The 22,650-nt window shown below is 45.5% G+C and overlaps 1 protein-coding gene and 1 long non-coding RNA gene across 6 annotated transcripts in view; one reads left to right on the top strand and one right to left on the bottom strand.

Annotated features, from left to right (window-relative positions):
• Crim1 (cysteine rich transmembrane BMP regulator 1) overlaps positions 1–22,650 on the top strand; it is a 174,439-nt gene that overhangs the window by 53,949 nt on the left and 97,840 nt on the right. The gene's annotated exons all lie outside the window — the stretch shown is intronic.
• On the bottom strand, positions 14,641–21,044 carry LOC148005088 (uncharacterized). The gene is made up of 3 exons (XR_015622231.1): positions 20,787–21,044; positions 16,784–16,934; positions 14,641–15,771 (listed from the first exon to the last, which is right to left on the bottom strand). It is a non-coding gene; the product is annotated as an uncharacterized LOC148005088 (long non-coding RNA).

Here is a 22,650-nt window from a genome sequence, read left to right as displayed (position 1 = left end):
ATAATCAAAAGTAAATCTTAGAAAGCAAAACAAACAAGCAAAAATATCTGAACCAGCCATGGTGGTGCACATCTTTAATTCCAGTGCTCAGGAGGGGAAAGCAAGGGGATTTCTGTGAGTTTGAGGCCAGCCTGGTTCAAATAGCAAGATCTAGGCCAACCAAGACTGCATAGTGAGACCCTGTCTCAATTAAGCAAAACAAAGCCAAAGTTAAAAATTAATAATAATTATATTAAACAATAAATAAATAACGAGCCTGGAGAGACAAATTCTAATCAGGGGGAGCACCTGTAAGTGATCTTATTGTGGGACAAAATTGCCGGACCTGGGAGCCGTAAGTGGGTGGCAGGAGAGGTTAGCAAGGACTCTGTTCCACAGACTATAAAGTAGTAGGTTTTGACTTTACCCACATGCACTAGGAGTCTGTAACACTGCTTTAAGCTTCTGGCGGTGATAGTAGGAAGTGCTGTTTATCAGAAGATCAACTCTGGCCACTCCGGAAAAACAAAAAAAACAAAAAAACAAAAAAACAAATGGATTTTACCTGCGTTCTGCAGGGTTATTGGGAGAATTCCTCTCAATACTGAAGGAGGATTCTGTTGGCCAGACCAGGGTGTTGATGGAGGAGACAGAGAGAAGGGTGGAGATCCTCGCCCCTGGAAGTACTCTGCTGAAGTCCTGGGGGTCAGGATGGAGATGGATTTGGAAACGATGTCCAGCTTCTCACCTTGAGTGGTTGGTACCCTTTCCTAGATGAGGAGAGAGGGCAAACGCTGAGTCAGAGCAAGCCTTGGGGATCTGCTGAAGTGTGTCAAGGGAGAGAAGTTTTTGCAGCCCTTTCTTCCAGTGAGGTGAGGGTGGTATTTGGAAGATGAGACTATCCACAGCTCTGAAAGGAATGGGGAATTCAAGCTCACTGATTCCAGATCCCAGATTCTGCTGGTCTGTCCTATTCTCCACCTCTTCCTTGAGCCCAGGTCCCCTCCCTGATCTGTGAAGAGTGGTTGTTAGTTCTTCCCTAGGGACGTCAGCAAAATTCATATCCCAATTTGCTTGGCTTCTCTCTTAAAATTATTCACAGAATCTTTAAGTTTTCGACCAGGAGCATCTACTGTTCCGGGCATGATTATGTGAGCATTGGAATCCCTGGAGAGCCAGGGCCCCGCTGAGGCGGATACAAGTGATTTGTGTTGTAGCTCATGCATATTCCACACCATGCAGAGGCCCTCCATTCTGGTCCTCCAGTCCCTAGGTGAGGGTACAGCCTCGAATGGGCTGGAACTTTGTTGTGCGTTCAATGTCCCGCCATCCCCTGCTGTATTTTACTCTCCTTTCTTTCACCCTACAAGCAGAGGCGGTGCCTGGCACGTAGAAAAATTGCTAGATAATGTATGGGGGTGGGGGAATGGGTGGGAACTAAGTTCTGAAGGAGAACTCATGATGAGATGAAAACATGAATTGGACTTCGTGTGGTAGCTGTCATGGAGGATGAGGAAAAAGACACTGTGTAGCATGAGGAATGAAAGGTTATTCCAATCAAGACCAGTAAGGAGGTCTGCAGATGGGTTGTCGGAGAGCATTCTGAACCTTAAAATCCGCTCATGTTTTAGAAGAAGCCCAAGGTCATGACCGTGAGCACTAATCACCCTTGAGCCCATAAGCAGAAACATGGTGTCTGGGGATTCCCAGTTGGTAGGAAATGAGACACTAACTTCCATCAATAACCTTGTGTTTGTATCCTGAAAAGAAAAGGAATAGCAGGTTCGTTCGTTCTCTCTCTCTCTCTCTCTCTCTCTCTCTCTCTCTCTCTCTCCTCCTCCTCCTCTTCCCTCCCTTCTTCCTTTCTCCCTCCCTCCTTCCTTCCCTCTCTCCTTCCTTCCTTCCTTCCTTCCTCCCTTCCTTCCTTCCTTCCTTTTTTCTTCCTCTCTCTGTATTTGGGTTTAGTTTTGCCTTGTTTTATCTAAGCTCAACGTTTTGGCTCTGGTAAAAAAAATTTTTTTTTCATATTGCTGCTGCCAGCTTTTTTTCTTTTTTCTAAGATACAGAAGGAAAATAATATCTGCTGTTTGTAGTCGAAAGAAACCCTGGCATGAATTCCTCCAGAAACTTAAGAGGGAAGTTATTAGCCACATCCAGACAGTAGCAAACTGGCTCAGACCCTCCCTCCCATGAGCATTCCTGATTAATGGGGGAATCTGTTCTCCAGTCGAAAAGCTTCCCTCTCCAGCCCAGGCTGTCCTGGCTGCAGACATGACCAGCTGCGCAGCTGCAGACACAGCCAGGGCTGTACTTGGGATGCTCTGCCGCCGAGTGGTGGAGAGGACAGGAGCTGGGCGTGAGGAGCATCCTGGATGGTGTAGATGTGTCACCTGGTAACCTAGGCTCAGCAGCCTCCCATCGGAGACCCTCAACAGTGGTGCGTGCCGTGCTCAGGGGCCTGTGTGGGCTGTGCTGTGACATCCTTTCCTTCTTGCATTTCTGACTTTTATCCAGATCACTTTAGCTTCTGTGTCGTCAAGAGGTCGGCTTGCTCTAAGCCTCTCTTGATATCTGCTCCACTTCCCCAGCTTTCCTCACTTCTAATGGCCTCTGCCGGCTTTCCCTTCGACTACCCTCACCCCTGTCCACTGAAACGGCCTGTTGGCCTCTCCGCAGCAATAATAACCCACTTCAGTTATTATCATTTTGGCCAACTTCAAACATTGCCCAGTTTAACAGTGCTAGTGGAGTTTGTGGCAGCATCGACGGCCTGAAGATGAAACCAATATCATAAGACATGATGCATCCCTATTTTCTGGTAAGTTTCCCCTCCTTGCATTGGTTCAGAGGCCTCTTCTCTCAGTGTCTGGGAGTCTTGTAGGAGTCTCCATGCTGAAGGACTGTCTAGTGCATCCGTGAGACCCTAAAGACAAGGCACAGATCTGCGAGAAACAGTGATAGGTAAAGCCTTAGCCAAAGGATTTTAATGCGGCGAAAGAGTCAGCAGTAAGAGACATGATCCCAATTTGAGGTGCGCCTGGCGTTCTCGAGGAGCCTGGCTTCCGAGCCGTTAACTAGAAGAGGTCAGTGGAATGAAATAAGCGTTCGTTGTGTTAATTTGGAAAAGCCCACCAGAGTGCTGGGGGAGGAGTCTCATTCTGATTGAGGAAATGATGAAGACGACCTTTCAGAGGAGGTAGCAGTTTATTTGACCCTAAGGGGGACAGGATTTTAAAGATGGCCTAGGACTGCACCATCCAGAACATGGAGACAGTGATAGTCTCTAGAGGAAAGCCCTAGAGGGATCAGGGGCACAGAGAAAAGCCTTGAGAACAGCAAGCTTTAAGTGCTCTGAAGAAGTCTGTAGTGAAGGGAATCAGCTGTGGGGAGAAATTGTTCCCTGGAGGCAAACAGCTCCCCAGGAAGAGTGCAGTCTCGCTTGTAAATGTTGGATGTGCGCATGCCCACAGGCAGAGGACTTAGTGCAGAAGAGGATCCACGCTGGCCCACGCTCCCTCTCCCTGCTCTCTCTGTTGTTGGTATGCGCGCTCTTGTTCTGTCATGTCCAGCATGCCTCTTCCGACGGTTGTGCAGTGTGAAGGTGGGGTACACCTGCTAAGCCAGACATGAGGTAAAGCTGCCTTCTGTCAGCAGGCAATCACAGCTACAGATCTCTATACCTTTGGACTCTATAGGAGGCGGAGAACAGAGGCATGCCCAGTTCTGTTTTCCTTAGGTCTCGGGCCTGAGGTCTCCCTGGATTGATGGAAGGCTGGTTGCTCAACTTGAGGGAGCCATGTCTTCCTTAACTAAAATAAGGACGTGACTCTGCCTCTACATTCCCACTGCTCCAGATCCAAGCCCCATCCTTCCATTTTCTAAATTTTCCTCTGTGGCTACCTCCACTCCCCTCCTTCATCTGCCTTAATTATTGGCCGGATTTAGCAACGCTACATCTGTGAGAAGTGTAGGTGCCCACTGCTAACTTCACACAAGCACGTGTGAAGACGTTTTCTGAAGCTAAATATTATACAGGCTTCCTGTGTAAAAAGACAACAGCATTCTTGGAGTTAAAAACCGAAGCTCCGGTTGTAAGAAAGCATCTTTACTATTAGAACAGCAGGAGATTTGGTTGGGCAAGGACTGGTTGGTTCTGCAAGGCATTAAACCGCATACTTTAATCAATTTCTTTCATAACTTTGTCTTTTTAGTTTACCTTCCTCTATGGTTTTGGACAGTTGGGATTTATGTCACGTTTTACTGGGATTTTAACCAGTACTGGACTGGTTAGTTTTTGTCAACTTGACACAAGCTAGAGTCCTCTGAGAAGAGGGGAATTTAATTGAGAAGAATAGCGCCATCTAACTGGCCCCCAGGCATGTCTGTGGGGGTGTCTCTTGATTAATGATTGATGTGGGCGGGCCCAGCCCTCTGCAGGCAGGCCCCAGGAAGTATAAAGAAGGGGGGCTGAGCCTAAGCCTGACAGCAAGCCTTCCTCTGGGGTCTCCGCCTCAGCTTCTGCCTGACTTCCCCTCAGGATGAAACTGTAAACTGTATGAAAGGAACCCTTTCCTCCCCCAAGTGGACTTTAGCCACACTGTTTATGTCAGAGACAGAACCCAACTACGACAAGTATAAGCGATAGTTCCATTGACATCCCAGAATAGATAGTTTGGTGTGGGCGACTTGTTAGGGCTAAGCCCGGGCCAGTGTTTACATGTGCATGTTCTCGGTGCTGTGGCCAGTTCTTGGTACACAGACCATGTTTGCCACGTTGAATATAAATGAACTTAATTTAATAAGGGTTTCGTGCCACAAGGACTTGCTCTTTAACATTGCTTTCCTTGTTCTAAAATTTATGCCGAGCACGACGTTTAATGTTGTTCTATTTTTTCTGGAGCCGATCATTTGAAAACGAAGCACGCATTAATAAGTAAAGGGAATTTTGAGCTATGGTGAGTGATGTGGCTGCTGTGTGCACATGCCTGCAATACCTGGGGTGTGGTTATGTGCGTTAGTTAGGTGAATTCAGCGCTGGGATTAAGACGCAAGAGAAAGACTAGGGAGACAGCTTAATTGGTAACGTGCTTAAGGTGAAAATGTGGCCACCTGACTGAGTTCAGCCCCCCACCTCCAGGATTTATATAGAAAGCATGATGCTGCTGGTGGCTGACAGAGACCCAGGGGACCCGTGGGGCTCATTGTCCAGTCAACCTGATTTAATGAGTGTACCCTAAGTCAATGAGAGACCTTGTCTCAAAAAGCAACTCAGGGTTGGCCTCCGGCTTCTTCAAGCACATATGCACATGTGAGCACACAACACATGCATACATACACACACACACACAGAGAGAGAGAGAGAGAGAGAGAGAGAGAGGGGGGGGGGGGCATGGCATAACATACCCAAAAACGTAAGATCATTTTTTAAAAAGTAGTTGATAATTTAATTTTAGTACCAAATTAGTAGCATTAAAGCCCAGTTGTTTTATCTTCCTGTTGACCCTGTATGATGCAAATCTCACTCAATTCTCTGCTGTGTTTCAATGTTCCATCCCTTCTGGTCTCACTTCCTGATTCCCTGACTATCTCCTACCTGTTTGAGCCAGATGCACATGTATTTATTATCTCTCTGATTTCCTGACTTCTTCCTACCATCCTTTATCCTCTCTCCTAGAGCTTTCCGTGGTTGAACTGTCCTTGCCCGCTAGCAAACCTTACTACCTTTGTTTGTTTAAAACAAATCGTCCCCTGGAGGGGTAACTCTGTGATAGATGACTCAGTTGGCATTCGAGAGGCTCTGGGTTAGATGCGAAGCGCTGTGCACACATTTTGAAAATGAGTAAGTAAAAACAAGTGTCATCTCCAAGGTCGCAAAGGTTAGAGTAATAACTGACATCTGTAGCATACTTACCGTGTGCCAGAAGTCAGCAGGCACTTTATGTGGATTTAATAGGGGAACACTGTGTAGTAAATTCAAGGGGCGAAGGAACTTCCCATGGAAGGGTTTACATCCAGGGCAAGGTAGAGCCCCCAATGCCAGCCTTGGACCCCAGTAACCTCGCTCTGGGCCCCATGCTCCTGACCAGGTCTGTTCCTCTGTTGCTTCAGCAGTTCTGACCATTCACACTGTAATGATTGCAGGTCCAGTGCTGATAGTCAGGGACTGAAAGAATACAAAGACCTCTTGCAGTACCAGATAAGGAATGCCCTGGGAGAGACACGATTTTGTGGGAATTTCCAAGTACGTGCACGTCTGATGCCCAGCTGTTTGCTGAGAGTCGGACAGCACTACCCTGTGCTCACTGGTTCTATGTCAACTTGACACAAATTTGAGTCGTTTCTGAAGAGAGAACCTCAGTTTAAAATATGCTGCCACTAGACTGGTCCATGGGCAAGCCTGTGGAACATTTGCTGTGGGATGACCCAGTTCAATAGGGGCAGAGTCACCCCTGGCTGGTACTCCTGTGTGCTATATGAGGATAGCAGGGTAAGCAAGCCATGAGAAACGATTCTTCCAAGCAGCATTCCTCCAGGGCCTCTGCATCAGTTGCTACCCTGACTTCCCTGAATGCTGGACTACAAGTTGTGAGCATGTATAGATCCATGCATTCCTAAGTTGCTTTCTGGTCACAGCAACAGAAACCCTAAGACACCTCTATGGTGCTCAGAAGTCATACCTGGAAATGACTGAGTGGATGGCAATATGTTTTCTGACTTGCGTCCCTCCTGCCTGTGTTGTTCCCCCTCCCCCCAACCCCCACCTCCACCATGGAGGTCCCTCGGGATCTGGAAGCCTATGAGGCCTAGCGTCCAAAGTTGAGACTGCTAAGTGATCTGCTAAGAGGACTCGTTATTGGTGTAGCATTATAAAAGCTACTGTGGTCTTACCATCTTCTGATCCTCGGGACCACATAGCATCTGTTAAAGTAAAGCCAAAATCATAATCACTCATTTAATGGCAATCCTTACTTACGTTCTTAACCCTAGAAAACCAACACTGAGCTATAGTCCAAAGAATTAAAAAAAGAGAGAGAGATAAATGTAAATATCTGTGGCTAAATCGTGGTTTGTTTTTCCTAATTAATTTTCCTTTTGGGAAAAAATACGCATTTAAGTGGCTCTGTGAAGAAGTATTTGGACATCAGCGAAAAGTTTAATGATCAGTGCTGCTTGTTATTTGCTCTGGCTAAGAGCTATTCAGAAATTAACCCTCACAGGCAAACATGTTTCTTGGGTTTTTCAAAAGGTGGGGGTTTTTTTGTTTTGTTTTCTTGTTTTTGTGTTTGTTCCCCCCCCCCTTTGGTGAGTTGGTTTGCGTAGTCTTGCAATGACTCGAAGTATATCGCATTTTTAATTTTCATATTAAGGTCTGGTTTTTTTTTCTTTCCTCCTGTGAATCAACCAGAAGGCACCAATATTCCAAGTAGGATTGCAGGGAAAGGGAAGTAATGGCTGGCAGAAGCAATGTATAACAGATATAAAATATGGTCACGTTGAGATCCTCAGGCAGCATCGGCTCTCTGCCACTGTAGCAAAATAACCTGAGAGCATCAGCTTACAGAGAGAAAAGGTTTGACTCAGAGGTCTGAGGTTTCCAGTTTGTGACTGTGTCGGCACAGCCTACCAGGACGCCTGCATGGTGAAGTACTCAGGGCGGGGAAGCTAAGATTAGAGGAAGGACCAGAGTCATGGAATCCCATTGAGAGACATTAACCTGGTATGTAAGAACACTCCATGAAACCCCACCTTTCAAAGGCTGCACTGACTCAGGGCACCACTGTGGAGACCAGTCTTGAGGGGACATGGACGGTCTAGCTGTCAGAGACTACTAACTACCATGAGGCTGCCCTGGATGGAAAGATTACGTCCTGCACGCAATTCTCCCTCCCTCCCTCCCTCCATCCCTCCCTCTGTCTTCCCCTTTTTTCTGTTTTTAATCGTCAGCAATGGTCTACTGTATTTGTAGCACTTTTCTTTTGAATGTCTTTGAAAGCTGGGTTTTTATTTGGAGAAATAGCCAGAAGGCTTATGGACTCATACTTGCTTAATAACATAGGTAAGCACTTTGGGGAATTGTATTTCTGCTGAGACGTAAGTTCAAACTGTTAGGCACCAAGAGTGATGTTTATTGTACATCTCGTGAGCTAGTATAAAAGGAAATGTCAGAGGGGCAATAGAGGGAAGCATTGCTGCCCCCCACCCAAGGCAACTGGGGACCGGTGTGGTCTGAATGCAGAAATTCTAGGGTGCTTCTTAGGGGCTTTGCCCCTTTAGTTTGGTGGTATAGGTTGCGCATTACGTGTAGTTAATATTATTGGTTCGGAAATAACTTTAGAACACTTTACTCTCTCTCAGCCTTTAATGTGGATGTTACTGGAGTGTGCCGGGGCAAGGGCGGTATATGCCGTTCCATTTTAAAGTTCCTAGTAATAGAAGCTGGAAAGGAAAACGATGTTCCCTGTGTAATTGAAGTTTTAAATGCTGATTGTCGATGCCCACACCGACACGGCACCGAGAACTGAGAGTAAGCCTGCGGGATTAAAAAACACACGCGTGCGAGTTATTCCTGCTAAGAAAGAATGCCCCCTCTGTGGCTTTATTTTTTGAATATATACTCCAAGTTGACCAGGTAGAAAAAAATCTGGGAAGCACAGTGGGAAACCCTGGCTCAAGACTTCGGTAACAAAAGACCAAACATGTGCCCCAAATTTACTGGGGAGAAATCCAGGAAGACCAGCCTAAATCCCAAAAACAAAAGGCTGGGAAGACAAAAGACAGAAACGAATTGACCATCGCCCAGGTGTGTCACTACTGGGCCAGGCTGTTCCTTTGTTAGGAACAAAAGGCTTCCACATGCATCAGCAGGGCTCAACAGAGGTCAAACCCTGCAAGGGACCCAGAAGGGTCTGACGAGGGGGGTGGAACACTGCAGGGAACCCAGGAGGCTATGACAAGTCCCCCTATTTTATTATTTTCTTTAATCAAGCAAGTCCCCCTATATCATTTTTTTTTCTTTTTTCTTTTTTTTCTTTTTTCTTTTTTTCGGAGCTGGGGACCGAACCCAGGGTCTTGCGGTTGCTAGGCAAGTGCTCTACCGCTAAGCTAAATCCCCAACCCCCCCCATATCATTTTTTAAGCAGCGCCTGTCTTAGGACACTTTGGGTCCTCAGACCTATTTCCCGTCTCTGGAAAATAATGCCAGTCTCAGAATTTCCTGTCTTAGGCGAGGCCTGGTCCCAAGAGTTGCCCGTCCTTAGCTAACTGCTTCTCGTGAACACTGACAGCTGACCACAGTCATCAGTATCCAAGACGGCTGGGTCTAGGTAGGTGTGTGGTCTGAGCTTTCCTGTCAGCCGCTGACAGTGTTGAGCGTGAGCTTACCTTGCTACTTAGTCTTCAGATGCACAGTCATTTAGATGCTTAATCGCCATTTTGAGGAGGGGGCATCGTGGGAGCAGGGCATGATTGTAGGAGGTGCGTACGATGCAGGCGTTATGTTTTGTGAGTGATAAGATTCCTGAGATGATATTTTTTTGGTAGGGCTGTATGGTAGAAGTCAGCGTCATAGCTGGGCGTTGGTGGCATGCACCTTTAATCCCAGTGCTCGGGAGGCAGAGGCAGATGGATCTCTGTGAGTTCTCTCAGCCAGTCTGAGTGAGTTCCAGGACAGCCAGGGCTACGTAGAGAAACCCTGTATCAGGAAAAAATGGAGGCAGTGGAGAACAGAGAAAGAAAGAAGGAAAAAAGAAAGGCAGCTTCAGCTTCACAAATTAGGGACCCGAGTTTCGTGGTGCCCACTGTGCTTCTGTGATGCGCTCAGAGACCTCATGCCATCCTTTGGAAGTGGGTCTTCGTTACAGGGCGTGCTACTGCTGAAACAGGTTAGGTTCTGACGCCGACGTTTGTTATCTAACGACAGCCCTGTTGTCATGTCTCCCCAGTCTCCTTAAAAAAGTAAATCTAAAAACTGGAGATGGAGATACTCTCCCTCTTAGAGGTGAGCCTCTAAGCAGGTAGGAATAGATGTGGTGGAAACAAGACGCAGGGTGTGTGGGGAAGAAGAGAATTGCTTTCATTCTGGAGTCTTCTCATACTCTGTGAGAGCCTCTTGTTTAAGTCAGGCTTGTAGATACCTTAGAATTCACTTCAGTGCACTGTCATTGCTTCTGAAATGACAGCTGACTTCAGGCAGATCGTTTGCAGAACTAGTTTTTGGACACTTCATTGTATTTGAGGTAAATGGTGGCATACTAGAAACCATAAGCACACCGTTGTTCTTATGCCACACGGTCTCATTAGATTTCTGATAGTGTATTCTTTTAACAATTTAAAATAACCAGGCTAAACCGGAAACCCCATGGAAAGTCCGTTGATTATATTTGAGACACACCCTCTCTTTTGCTGGTTAAGCCTTCTGTCAATTTTATAACATTCCTTTGTTGGCACAGTCAATATGGTTGCAGTGCAATGCTGTAGTAATGTTCAATTCATTGTGTGCAGACGTTTCTAGAGAGTTCTAAAATGTACCCAGCTCTAGTGTTAATACATACTTAGCTGTAATACTAAAAAGACCCAGCTATAGTGTGATCAAGTACCCAGCTGTAGTACTATCAAGTACCCAGCTGTAGTACTAACAAGTACAGCTGTAGTACTAACAAGACCCAGCTGTAATACTAACAAGACCCAGCTGTAGTGCTAACAAGTACACAGCTGTAGTACTATCAAGTACCCAGCTGTAGTACTAACAAGTACCCAGCTGTAGTGCTAACAAGTACTCAGCTGTGCTTGCAATCATGCAGTTGTTTATGAGCCCAGACTTAGCAAGATTGTTGTGTAGCTAGGACAGGAGGTCTTGTGTTTTTTAGTGCTTTAGAATGATGTTGTCTAATTAGTGCAGTAAATTATGTGAATCCCATCCCCGAATTTTGATTATTTAGACTTTATATTGTTGATGTGGTTCTGTGATTCTAAAATGATTTTTAACTTTTTCTAAGTATTTGGAAGTGAACGGTCAGTGATAATTGCAATCAGCAATGGTTCCTTGCATGCCGGGTGTTAGTATAAGAAACTTCTCGTGGGTCAGGAAGATGGCCCAGTGGTTTGGGAGATGGCCCAGTGGTTTAATAGACCTAAGTTCAGTTTCCCCAGAACCCACACAAAGCTGGGCATGGTGCCATGCATCTGCGATCCCAGAGCTCCTACAGTGAGATGTGAGGTGGAGAACAGAGAATCCCGAGGAGCCCTCACAGCAGCTCTCCTGGCATCCATGGCAGTGAACAAGAGACCCTTGCTTATAAAAGGTGGAAGGCAAGGACCCACACCTATGTTGTCCTCGGAAATGACACACATGTGTTTCCCCAAACATTGTGTACAAATGAGAGGGAGGAAGGGAGAGAGGAGAGAGGGAGAGGGAGAAGAAGAGGGAGAGGGAGAGAGAGAGAGAGAGAGAGAGAGAGAGAGAGCGCACAATGGAGTGACGGATGGACGCAGAACGAGGATGAGACCTTTTCAGTGCTCAGCCCAATCAGACACTCAATTATTTGTGGAAAGGAAGAGCCAAGCCAGAGGATAGACTAATGGAAGCTGGGAAGGAGGAGAGAGGGAGGGTTCTAAGGGCTGTAACAGTTGATTTGCTCCCTGCTATGCTCTATGGCCTACAGTCTAGAGGTAAAATATCACAGAAACACAGATCTTATAAGACTCAGCTCCCAGCTTCGTGGAAATACATCACTTTAGTCATGGGTTTTCACGGTGTAACTCTTAATAATGATGTGGTGTGTATGTTTTAAAATAGATGGGTCGCAGAGTCCATGGGAAGGGGCTAGAAGTAATGGTATAGACAGAAACGAAGAGAGATTTTGCAGGGGAAATGACTTTTGCTTGGTGAAGACCAGCAAGCCCTTGAGGTTAGGGACTGTATGTTCCACTTTGTATCTCCCAATCCCTCGGAGCGCAGATAGAATGTCTCCAATGCTTCATAAATGGTAGGAGGGTTGATAGTCTGGCCAGCAGGGTGAGTGGGGGAAGGTCAGCGATGAGCATACCTAAGCCTGGAACTGTGGCCTCTGGCCTCAAAAAAATGTCACCTAGGGAATGTATGAAACCGAGAGACCATAACTGTTAGAGAAACTCATTCAGTAAGTGTCAGGAGTGTAGCTCTGGGCATTTTTCATAAAAGCTATTGAATTAGGAACGCTTTGAAAGGCAAATGTTTGATTTATCCATTACTTTAAACTCACTTGAACAACTCGATCAGTTATACATGTAATTTCTGGCAGGCCAGTCTTAGATTTGTTATTCGTAACAAGTCGTGACCGCAGGTTAATCTAAGCTTTTTTTTTTTTTAATACGAAAGACCATTTTTTAATAATTTTATTTCTTTACAATGGGATTATTAAGGATTCAGTGCCCTTGGCATTACTAATTGATAATCTACCTCTAACTCAAAAGGAGGCTTATGGTGGCGAGATGATAAGTTTGCCATCATTCTCTGGATCAAGACAGGGTGGAAGGAGAGAACCAACTCCCTCAAGTTGTCCTGTAACCCCGACAAGCCCCTGGCATGTACCCACACACCCATATAAATAAATGTGTAATAATTTTTAAAGACGACTTACTAGCGATACAGTATTATAGCCAACGTTCCCCCCTGACGAGGTGGGGCCTTCCGGTTGCATTCCTAATTGGGGAGTGGGTATGGTAGTTAGGCAGTAGGTTATGACAGAAGACGAACAACTGTGGTTCATTCAAAATTTATTGCACAGAGAACAGCACAGTGGACCCTCGCTGTTCATTGATTTAGCACTCACAGATTCAGTTATTCATGATACAGTGACCCAGGAGATCCATCGAGTATAGTAATTTGTAATGTGAATCAGATGTGCTCTGAAGCAGCTGTGCAGGAGAGGAGCATTTACCCAGCAACAAGCCAACAGCCCAGTTGTTTTTAGCTCATTATCACACACGTAGGAAGTCAAGAACTGGTCAAAGGTTTTTCTTGATGAAATAGACAGCGCTGAGAGCTGATGTTGTGGGTGAAGAGGAATAACGGGATCCCAGAGAGTGATCCGGTTTGGGGTTTTTTGGTTTTTTTTTTTTTTTGTTTTTGTTTATTCTGAAAACTGAAATCTGGGACTAATTAAAATACTGCTCTGCCTGCGTTTGGCAGTAGCTTGAGTCACTGAAATGCATGTACAGCAAACCAGGAAGGGCAGTTTCTGGAAATGCCTGCAGAACACGCTGGCCAGAATCGAATCCTACTCTCTGGGGCAGTTTTAGTCTGTGGTGTGGTGTAGCAATTAGCCCGCTCATAAAGTAACGATGGGACTTCCCCTGTTTGGAAATCTTGAGTCTCTTACAATGTCACTGCCTATTCAAGGGGGCCCAGCAATCATGTGAACTGGTTTTGAATTCAGCCATTAGACTTGAGGGCCATTTGACAGATCTTAAATCTCTCATAAGCTTTTGAGGCCAGATAAAAATCTCATTCTCTGTATATGCCGAAAATCATGTGTATCAAACATTATACATGCTTTCCAAGACAAGTGTCTGGCCGATGGGATTCTCTTACCCGCTAAAGGAGGAAGCTTCTTGCACAGAGAAACCTGAAAAATCGCCTTCTCTAAGCAGAACCAGGAGTCAGAGGAATGGTAGTGTAAATCCTGGAACTCTTGATGCTGGAGAGTGAGTCAGGGAAAAAAGGTAGCTTCTAAGTCTGTTATTAAAAACCACTTAGAGTAGAAATTTACACGTCACTGCGCTATTAAGCTCTGAGCATCCCCAAAGAAACCCTCTGAGATCTCCTCCCTTGCCTGGATGCCTCCTGAGGCTTCCTATTCATCCTCTGCCTTTCTCCTCCCTGCTCCTCCTCCTCCTCTATCTCCCTCACCATTTCTCCTCCTCATCCATTCCACTTCTCTCCAAAGCCTCTCTCCATAGCACTTTCCCTCTTCAAGGCAGATTTTTCTGTTCAGTTACTATAGAGACAGAAGATAAACAGAGTTGACATCAAACCCAAATTTTAAAATATAATATTCCCGAGAATGAGAGCAGCTGTAAATGAAGGAAATAATAGTAACAGGAAAAAGGAAGAACAGACAGAGCAGACGAGGGGGTAGGACATAGAAGAGGAAGGCTGGCCTTGTCTCCTTCATTTACTGGGTCACAGATCTGTGTATAGCTATTTGCTTGTGGTGTGATACGATATATGATACGGTTTGCATATCATAAGCATTTGCTTACTGTCAGGTTAGCATTTCAGCCCTCTCCAGGAGATGAGCACAGGCTGACCTCAAAATCCAGGAACAGAACAAGAAGAGAGCAGCGTTGCCTAACTACGAGGAGCTAGCACAGCAGGCTGGGCGCCCTTCACACAGCAAGCCAAGACCTCAGGAGCAGATTCCTGGCTTTTGAACCATCCTTCTACCACCTTGAATTCTGAAGAAACCCAGCTAGTCATAAACTTGACTCTGCCCAGGCTCTCTGTGCTGAAGGGCTAAGGGAAGGTACCAGAGCTCTACATGCTCTGGGAATCGGGTAGCTGCAGTGACAGTTCTGTGGAGGCCACAGACGTTCTACCTTGGACTTGAGTCTCAAGACAGATCATCCCACCTCATCAGGCCTGCCTGTCTTTGCATCCCTAACCTTTTTTTTTCCAGAAGCCTCATAGAATGAGGCTTTGCTGAGTGGTCAGCCTGACAGTTGGCCAGTGGACAACAACAACCGACCCTGGCCATGTCTAGACCTTTCTTCAGCCACACCCCCTTTTTAAAGTGCCATTTTGCTTGTGGCTCAGTTTGTGTGTTTGTCTGGCTTGATGACAATGGGGCTTTAACCATCATGTTTAAACTAGATTCTAAGTGGTCCTAAGTATTAGATGAGAGATTTGAGTAACTGTTGAGGAAGATACTAGCTACCGCCTGAAGGCCAGGGATAATAATGGATGACTGGGTCGTGGTAGGAATCAGGGCAGGATTCCCTTTGGGACTTGACTCCGGACCATTAGCTGAGTGACCTTTTGGTACGTCATTGCCTTTTCTAAGCCACTGTTTTCTTCATAAATATCTAAAATTTTCTGACAAAGAATAGTTTAATTTTGGCAATGAATTCCTGAGGATAAAACCCTCCCCACATCTTTATTTGCAAACATATTAATTCCTCCATTCTCCTGTAACTAAATCTTCATATTTCCAGCACACCTCTTTTTCATACTTTAATCATGGGATTACATTGGTTTGCCAAACCCTGACTTATAGAGTATTGCAAAAGAAATCTAAGCCCACTGATAGCAAGATTTCCCTGTTCACCATCATTTTTGTGAAAATACCCAATTTACTGTGGTATCTTCCACGGTAGTTGGTTATCAAGGATTTTAAAGTCAGGGAGAGGAAATGAATCTTCCAAGTACCTTTAAAAAATGAGTGTTTCTTGAGTAATTCTTCAAAACGCTCTGTTTGCTTTTGCTCTTACAAGTTCAAGATAAGTCTGGTGTAGTGGTTTGTACACTTTAATCCCAGTCCTAGAGAGGCAGAGGCAAGCAGATCTCTGTGAGTTCAAGGCCAGCCTTGTCTCTATAGTGAGTTCCAGGACAGCCAGGGCTACACAGAGAAACCATGTCTCAAGCAAAACAAGGACAAGATACATGTGCTGTCCAAATGGTACATTTCTGTTGGGGCATGTGGCCCGAAGATCTGCTTGATTCTACTGGGATCTATGGGTCTGTTCTCATTTTCTTACAGAATAAAGACGACTCACACTCTCTTCCAAGTGGGTGAGGACATGGCCAAAGTGCATCTATAAAGGGTAGAGGAAGTACTTATGTAGCAACTTTTCTAACTTTGTGTTTCCACCCTCGCTACAGTTTAGAATACTGTGTAGACCAGGGCTGCACAGAGTGTGGTCAAGAATCAAAAAGATAAAAGGTTAGGTTCCTAGCAGTTCATGAAACTAGCTTCTCATGGTGTTTGAAGTTAATTTCCAGTGTCAAAGTCCTGGGAATGTAATACAAATCCCTACCTGCTGAAGTGTGAATCTGTAAGCCTTAGTTCATTATAGATTACATTGCGTTTTAAGTTCATTCTGTTTAGATTTGTGTGCATGCGTGTGTGTGTGTGTGTGTGTGTGTGTCTGTGTGTGTATCTGTGTCTGTGTGTGTGTCTGTGTGTATATCTGTGTCTTGTGTGTGTGTCTGTGTGTATGTGTGTGTGTCTGTGTGTGTATCTGTGTCTGTGTGTGTGTCTGTGTGTATGTGTGTGCGTGTGTCTGTGTGTATCTGTGTATGTGTATGTGTGTATGTGTGTGTGTCTGTGTGTCTGTGTGTCTGTGTGTGTCTGTGTGTGTATCTGTGTCTGTGTGTGTCTGTGTGTATATCTGTGTCTTGTGTGTGTGTCTGTGTGTATGTGTGTGTGTCTGTGTATATCTGTGTATGTGTGTGTGTGTGTGTGTGTGTGTGTGTGTGTGTTGGGGAGGTGTCCTTTGACACATTCGAGGGTCACTGGAGCTGAGTACAACATTCACTGTAGGAGCAGCCTCCCACTAGAAAGCCCGTATGTCATCGTGTGTTTTTCTCTAGGGATGATGACACAGAAAAGCATGGTGTGGTGTCCCACTTTGAAGAGTGTGAGATGAGATGGACCTCTGTGCAGTCCACGAAGCATGTCCTTTAATACCTAGAACCAGGTACCCCCATCTGTTAGAGAGGCAGGTAGGCAGGCGGACAAGACAAAGGGAGCATTTTTCCTAAGAGAGAGGAAGAATAGCATGTATAAGGCTAAAGTCTTCTGGCAGATGCGTCCAAGCGCAGTACCTCTATAGCCTCAAGGGAGCCTGCAAGTCTGCTGGTCACAGTCCTCCTCCAGCCTCTTTGCAGACCAGCCCCATCGGTTCCTCTGGGCTGAGATTCCGCAGTCTCTCCTTCGGAATGCCTTCTGACATATGTGGAATCTCTCCTGACACTTCTGGAATCAGGGTGAGAACCAGTAAGTGCTAGAAAACCAGCACAGAGAGAATTTCATCCCACTTACCCTGATGAGAGCCTTTAGATCAGACAGAGATTTACTCGAATGGAAGGACCAAGCAAGGAAGACTTAAAATAGACCAGGATGCTTGGGCTCTTCCCGATGGACTCTGGGTACCGCACCTTCTCTGTTTAGTACCAGGAGTGTTCAGACTTAACATTCTTCAGACATGTTGGGTCAGATGGATGTACAAGCCGTGATTCTTTAATCACTGGTATGTTTTAAAGGGAAACGGATATTTAAAAACCATGTTAACTGTGATCATTTAGAGGGCTATCCCCCGACTCAGGCCCTCCCCCTACTCTGAAAGACAGCTTTGAGCCAGGAGCCCAGCCCTTTAATGGCTACAAAAAGAAGGGGAAAAAGTATAACTTCCATGTAAGGGCTACCTTGAATATAAGTGCCTATTTAATAAATTATTTTTGAAGTGCATTTTCCATTTTGGTAGTTTGAAGTTTAGAGTACTATAATTATCATTTCTGGGGGAAAAAATACACATCTCTGTATTTTTGTTTTTGCTACAGGTCAAGTTGTAGCTCAGGGTGGAAAGTCAACACATCGCTTTGCTCAGCTGCAGCCCACATACTTGTAGTCCCCGGTGCCCTCTTGGCAGTCGCTGTGGACCAGCGTTTATGCTGTGGGTACACAAAGAACACAAAGACGCCATAGAAATATGGGGCCGGCTAGGGGCTTGCCCCAAGTGCCAGTCTGATTAGAAAGTGTGTGCTGGAGCTGAAGAAACAGCCAGAAGGGTGGAAAAGCCTCAGAGAAAGAGTCATGGAGCAGAGGAGAGGCTGTGTCAAGAGACCAAGATCACCCTGAGCCGGTATATAAATGCTGCCAGCCTTTCTTGTTATTAGGAACACTTGGTGTCTCCCGATGCCCGCTCATCAGTTTAACGTCTTTGTAAGTAGGGCCCATCAGCGTACCTAGAATGCTCAGTGGACTACCTGTATGGGGCACTTCTTTCTCCATAGATGGAGTTAATTACAAATTAGTCCATTTAAAAGGAATGGATAAAACAGTAGAAGTATTTAGCTAGCTAAGATGACCAAAACATTCTGTGCCACGTAGGGACAGTTCGGTCTATGTTTCCTAATCAACCTTAACCTTGTCAACGACCATGCCTGTCTTCCGAGGTGTATCCTATTAGGCAATAGATTTAAAACAACTAAGGAGAAGGCACAAGGCCTCTACAGCAGTGGTTCTCAACCTTCCCAATGCTGGAACCATTTAAAGACAGCTCCTCGTGCGGTGGTGACCCCCAGCCGTAGAATTACTTGTGTTGCTATTTCATAACTAGCTCTGCCAGCATTATGAGTCATGATGTTAATGTCTGTTTTCCAAAGGACTTAGGCAATCCCTGGGAAAGGGTCATTCAACTCCCAAAGGGGTCATGACCCGTAGGTTGAGAACCCATGCTGCAGGCCGAGTGTGGAGGTACTCTGATCTAAATAAATATGAAATAATGCATATTCTTCCACTCTTCACGTCAGTCGTATAGAATAAGATTTCTCGTCTTAACACAGGAGTGTTTTGAGGCTCTACAATGGTGCACTTTTATATAGGGTAGCAGAGGTGTTTCTATGTAAGTGTGTGCGCACGGTCGCGTCAAGCCGCCGACTGCTGAGCACTGAGATGTGCCAGGCACAAGGTTTCTTGCAGCCTCCATTACCTTGCTGATAACAACTCTAAGGAAACCCCAACCCAGAAATATTTGCGAAAGCCAAGATTTGAACCCAGTCCTCACTTCTTAAGCTTTGGTGGCTATACTGACTCCTATACCAAAAAAAAAAGGGGGGGGGGTTAAAAGGAACTAAAAATAATCTGCGTTCAGTGTCAAATGGTTCAAACAAACAGATTATATTCCATGAGGTGGAAGTTAAAAAGAGAAAGAGAAGAGGAGGCAGGGGGAAAAATGGCCAAAATATTTTTCCAAACATCTATTTATAAGTTTAGCCACATGGCTGCTTCTAGCATGTGAGAACTACCAGTTGAACAGTTAAACAGCCTGCTGTTCTTTATTTTCTGCTGCTGTCGTCAGTGGAGACAGAATAGCAACAGCGCGTTTCTCGTCACCCCCCTACCTACCTGTCCCTTAGCCCTGTGGTTTGATTCCTCCTTGATTTTGTTTGTTTGTTTGTTTGTTTGTTTAAAAGATATCACGGGATGCAACTCTGGAGGTCTCGGGTCACCGTAAAATATTCTTTAAAGAACTTCCCAAGGAGTTTTAAAAGTTCATATATCACCTCTGAGACCAAGGAACGTCTCGATAGTATCACTGATTAAGACCTTCAATTTGATGTTCTCCCCCCTCCCCTGTGTGTGTGTGTCTGCCTGCCTGTCTGCCTGCCTTGTCTGCCTGTCTGCCTGTCTGCCTGTGTATTTTCACATTTTTCTGTCTTAACACATCCTGTCACTCTGAAAGACTGTGGTTGGCTGCCCCCTTTCATTCAGCAAGCATGGATTGGTCTTCTTGAATGAGCAGAGGCCAAGCACTTTGGGACCTGATTGGTTAGGAGACGCTCCTGGGAGCTGGCTGGATAGAGTGTGCTCATGGAAAACACACACAAGTCCCGGGCCCTTCCTTCTCGCATATTTAAGATCTGTCATCTGGCAGTACTTCATCAAATCGGTGTCATCATTGTAAGAAAGAGCTAAGTTACAGCATCCAGTCCCCGAGGACTTGAAATGTGGAAGGCAACCAGAGTCACAAAATGCTGCCACAGAAATCAAGACTTTTCTTTGTGTTCTGTAATGGACGTAGCCTCCTGGTAGAAGCCATCCTGAAAGCCCCTTGTCTCCAATGTTTACACCTCCAAGACATTTTCAAGCTGTTAGGATGAGTGTTTTTAAGATGCTGCTAAACTGTGAGTTTAGTTCTTTGACTTTCCTCTGTAGTCATCTGCCCTACTATCTGATATTACAATTCCCTTGCGGGGGAGAGGTGGGGCTAGCATATGACAAACATGGATGAGGTATTTACAGAAGGTGACTTTATTAGGTAAAATTAATCATTTTTAAACCAACCTTTGGCTCTCCTTACCTTTTATTCAAATCTATCTTTAGGCCTTATCTTACTGCCACAGTTATCTAAAGACAGATTGTAACATTTTGGAATTCATTATGGCATATGAATATGCAACTGTAATTGTTTGAATGGCAAATCTCTCTGGCAGTAAATTGAATATATTTTCTTGGTATGAATTAACAGATGATGCAACGAAGTCTCTCTGGTCTCAGAATCCTACCGCCACATGTAAATTGGGCTTGAAGTTGAGTAGAATGCACACAATTCACATTCGAGGTCTGCCTCTCTTCGCTGTTACCCCCCAAGCCTACCGCCCACAATCAAAATCTGATCTCGGCTAACTCTGATCTCTTCAAAGAAGATTCCAGAGAAGGCTGTTTGGGTCGTATTTTCTACGAACTCAGACAGCTTTGAATTTCCTGAGATTGCGGAGCATGGGTGGGCACAGGCGTGCTTGCAGCAACCAAGTCCACACATTTTCCTTGCCTTGGGTCTTTTGAAAATTTTGAATTACTGGAGTAAAACACGTGTCCACCGAGCCTTCGGATTTTGGTTCCCAGGCAATTCTGAGAGGAGGCAAAGGGGCAAGTGACTATTCTAGTGAATCCCTCGTCGAGTTTGTCAGACCCAGATCCCTTGGCCCTATTCCCAGAGTTTCTCATTCTTTATATCAGATGTGGATCTTAGAATTTTCGTGCCAGAAAATTAGCCCTAAATTCAGTGAAAAGTGCCACCCAGGGTTAGCCCGTCTTAAACATTACCATGTCCTGCTGCAGAAGTACAGAGGGAGGCTCAGGTCAGTGCCACGCTCTCAGTTCATGTTGTCTCAGAATCGAGCAAGCCCCACTTCCCCCACGTCCCCCACTTCGTAGCAGTGCTGCGGCTGCTGACCCAGGGACCACACTTGGAGTAACAAATCTGTAGTCTCGAGCAGGTCAGCAACATCGTGGGTTAGGAAAACTGTGTGGTCCAAGGGAACCTAGACATGTATTGACGAGCATGATGCAGGTCAGCGCTCTGAGCTGGCCAATTCCGAAGGGCCGGTTGGCCTTTTGGCACGGTGGTTTGCCTTGAGTGTTTGAAGACTCCCTTGGTCAAACTCTGTATCCATAGTGAATGTACTTGTAAGGATTTTCAGTTTGCCGAAGGAGTAGCAAACCTTCTTAACCTGAATGACACAACAGAATTGCCTGGGAGCTGTTGAAATAAATACACATGCCCCATCTTCTTCCCAGCATTCAGATCTAATTGGTGTGAGCTGCTTCCCAGACAGTGGTGTTTTTTAAACGCTTTGTAAGTGATTTTAATGTGCAGCCGGGGCTTAGAGCCACTGAATTAAAATATTACAGACTGTGGTTGCATAGAAACCTTACTACTTTCCCCTTTGAGTTCTGGCTGAGTTACGTTGTAAGGTGACGCGGGGGGGATTTTATTAGGCAATTGGAAATACTTTAATTTGGCATCTTTAATAAGTGGCCCCAACCTAGGTTCTGCTGCCATTAAAACTGAGCCCTGGAGTCAAAGAAAGACCTGGGAAAGTACAGTGGGTGTTTCTGGAGGAGCCGAAATATGAAGTATTTCTGGGACTGTGTCAACAAAAGCCTAATTTTCCCCCCTCGGGGTTACGATTGTGTAGAACAAGTCTTCACAGCAAAGCCTGCCAAAAAAGGTTCTGATAAAATCATGGAATGTGAATGAAAAGAATTCACCAGTGTGGCTTTTAAAGGAGTCAGCCTCTAAACTGAAAGACATAGGCGTGACACACACGTCGCGTCTGTTCTAGAAGTTTCCGGAACAGACTATCCCTGCGTGCAGGGAAGCGTCGTCCCCAATGCTGTCTCTCTGGCTAAGAGCAGATGAAACAGGACAGCTCATAGTGTGCCCGGCCATGAGACCTCACCGAAGACGGAGCATTCCTTACCACTGCAACATCATGAGTGGGTCCTGCATTTAAACAAACATGTAGCTATGGAAGTCCTACACAGGCCAGATAGGGAGCGTGTGCTTTGGTTTTATAGAGAGAAAATCGTGGACCCAGGCAGCCTAGCTGCTCCTAATGAGTCCTCAGCCATGGGTCTTGGCCTCCCTGGGTTTGCCCTGTCATCCGCAGGGCAGACATGGAAATGTAATCTCTTTTTCACTAAGAAGCACACGGGCGAGTTGGAATGTGTACCAGCAGGCCTTACTTGCTTGCAGGAGGTCCTCAATTAGGAGAGGGATTTTTCTTTTCACGTTTCTCTAGCATGACTATGGCAACTGAATCCTTAATAAGAAATATTGCCCATCAGTGTTTGCATGGTGAGGTTTTGTCGGTATTCTCTACGTGTTAATTGTACCCCTGTTCAGATTTCTTCTTCGTAACTCTGAAGTGTGTCTCCCTCCGTAGAGTCAGCTCTGACTTGCTTTAGAGGTTTCTGGTTTTAATTGCAGTTCCCTGCCGCTGGAAGATTCTTGACTTCTAGGTGTATTTATGTGCCTACTACGTGTATTTTTACGCTCCTCTCAGCTCTCCCCCATGCATTCCTTAGCTGTCCTAGAACTATTGCATAGACCAGGCTAGCCTAAAACTCATTGTGTAGGCCAGGCTGACCTCAGACTTGTGATATCCCCACTCTGTCTGTCTCC

Source organism: Rattus norvegicus, chromosome 6, assembly GCF_021556685.1.
Source record: "Rattus norvegicus strain SHRSP/BbbUtx chromosome 6, alternate assembly SHRSP_T2T, whole genome shotgun sequence".
Classification (NCBI taxonomy): Eukaryota; Metazoa; Chordata; class Mammalia; order Rodentia; family Muridae; genus Rattus; species Rattus norvegicus.
The sequence above is the reverse complement of the archived record's forward strand: the minus strand, read 5'-3'. Positions and strand labels throughout refer to the sequence as shown.